Source organism: Penaeus japonicus, unplaced genomic scaffold (assembly GCF_977035675.1).
Source record: "Penaeus japonicus unplaced genomic scaffold, GWHDUDI00000001_assembly GWHDUDI00000017, whole genome shotgun sequence".
NCBI classification, from domain to species: Eukaryota; Metazoa; Arthropoda; class Malacostraca; order Decapoda; family Penaeidae; genus Penaeus; species Penaeus japonicus.
The window spans coordinates 8,665,762-8,668,261 of NW_028234419.1; the positions used below are offsets into that span (position 1 = coordinate 8,665,762).

At 39.4% G+C, this 2,500-nt stretch overlaps 2 protein-coding genes across 2 annotated transcripts in view; one reads left to right on the forward strand and one right to left on the reverse strand.

Annotated features, from left to right (window-relative positions):
- The window catches only part of LOC122260272 (beta-3 adrenergic receptor), an 88,201-nt gene that overhangs the window by 48,279 nt on the left and 37,422 nt on the right, over positions 1-2,500 (forward strand). The window lies entirely within an intron of this gene.
- Positions 1-2,500, reverse strand: part of LOC147469992 (beta-1 adrenergic receptor-like) — a 14,369-nt gene that overhangs the window by 4,250 nt on the left and 7,619 nt on the right. The gene's annotated exons all lie outside the window — the stretch shown is intronic.

The window sequence follows — 2,500 nt, forward strand, 5'->3', positions numbered from 1 at the left end:
GGAGAGAGAGAGAGAGAGAGAGAGAGAGAGAGAGAGAGAGAGAGAGAGAGAGAGAGAGAGAGAGAGAGAGAGAGAGAGAGAAGAGAGAGAGAAAGAGAGAAAGAGTGAGAGAGAGAGAGAGAGAGAGAGAGAGAGAGAGAGAGAGAGAGAGAGAGAGAGAGAGAGTAAGTGAATTAGTGAAAGAAAGTGTTCATAAAGGGACCTTTGACCCGTTTATATAACTCGTCTGTATAATTATTAATTATAGCGTTTATATGCAATTCAGCTAAATACCTTTTCATTCATATTTGAGTAGCTCGGAATGTTGAACGCACAGCAGTACGGTAAAAACAAAATATCTTTTTACTTTGTATATCCCAAAAGAGACCCGTACTCTGTAACAATGGCGATTACACCGTTCATTGTATACAATTAACATTCAACAAAAAAATAACTAAATTAATGATATTATAAACTCAACAACTGATAATTTGATGATAATTCCATTGCCTACTGGTCTGAGCATTCATTCTGGTTTTTTTCGTCTTTTTCTTTTTTTCTCTTTTCTTTCCGAATACCTATGGGAAAATTTACCCTACCTTAATACAAAAACTTCTAAAACCCAAACCTTTATTAAGCCCATTTAAACCAAACAAAACTTCCTTTAACACAATTTAACCCAACATAACAAAGCGTAATACTGTGCAGGGAAAGGTTTATAATCAAGTCCTTAATATTCTCTCTCAATATTATTAATGTGATTTATCATACTGCCAGTCTCAGCCTTACAAATGATAGTCTTTTATTTGGTGATATCATAGACGGATTCAATAATTAAATACTGTCAACGAAAGAAACCATTCTGTATAACTATAATAAAAACTCGCTATGTATATATGTAATGTATGTATGTACTTCATGTATGTGTGTGTATGTTTGTGTGCACTGTATGTATGTATGTATGTGTGATCTATGTATGTATGTCTAATTTATGTATGTATGTATCTATCTACCTACCTAGCGGATAATGAAGTCACAAGAAAAAGAGTAAAAATAAGAATAAAAATAAAAAACATGAAAAAAATAAGATAAATATAAAAAAACAAGAAAAAGCCGATAGAAAATAGGTGTATGAGGAGGGGCAAAGGGGGGGGGGGAGGGAGGCGAAAGACACACTTTACCGAGATGGAGAGACAGAGACGAAAGCTAAATGGCGCGTAAACCATAACTCCCATTAGTCACTGATTCAATAATGCTCTAAGGAGTTTAGCGATAATGTAATGCCAGTGACCATAAGCTGGGGAGGAATTATGTTTTGGGATATGAAGTCACTCGTATTGTTTCGATCGCGTTTTCTATATGATTGGGACGTGACGATGATATTCGCCAATGTGCGAGTGATTAGGATGTAGTTTATCCAAGCTATGACCTAATCATGTAATATATGATCGATTTGCTTACAGACATTAAAGAAAAAGATGATAAGGGTACTTTTTTTATTCCTCTATCGTTCTATATATTTCTTTCTATCTGTCTGTTTCCTCTCTCTCTCTCTCTCTCTCTCTCTCTCTCTCTCTCTCTCTCTCTCTCTCTCTCTCTCTCTCTCTCTCTCTCTCTCTCTCTCTCTCTCTCTCTCTCTCTCTTTCTCTCTCTTTGTGTGTGTGTGTGTGTGTGTGTGTGTGTGTGTGTGTGTGTGTGTGTGTGTGTGTGTGTGTGTGTGTGTGTGTGTGTGTGAGTGTGTGTGTGTGTGTGTGTCCATCTCTACTACTTAATCTCTTAGACATTTTGTTATTCATTAATTCAACTAAAATCTGTTCACTCAGGTCTGATAGCTGGAGCCAAGCAACGTTTAAATCAAGGTTGCTCATTGGTCAATGCAGAGAGCTTAGTGTTCCCGTGATGATCTGCCAGGCTTTTCCGGTGACCAAACCGACTCCCCACTCCGGTCGCGCCCATGGCTACTTTGCCGCCAGTGAACAGACTCTTATCATTTCGCCCAACACCTTAGAGTCAATCTTCACATCCGTCATACATTTAATCTTTCAATATTTTCTCAATTTGAAGTTAATGCAATTTCCACAGTGTCATGGCGTCACATCACAGTACAAGATTCGAACTAGTCTCTTCCCCTGACCCAAGCCCCGTTGTCTCTTTGCAATAGAATGATCCGCTTCGCAGCACACGAATCTCGGTCTTGCATAAGCGAGTAAGCGATATTCCCAAGAGCAATTTCATCGTATCAAGTCTTGTTGCAACAACTTCATGGATTGTGATACGCAGTACCCTTTTCTTTCAGCCTCGCTAGCTCTCTTCATCTCGCCAGCGCGGGCTCGGCATGCTCGCTGGGAATGCCAAACCACAGGACTAATGCCAGTATCATGCCGTGCGCAATGCTGCAGTACCGACTCTCGACCACAATGCTGTCCTTTAGATTTATTGGCATAGCGGCAGATTCATTTGTCATTTCGCTGCTGTTACTACAATGGTGGGTTGATGCTACATGACCAATGTAACTTCAGTG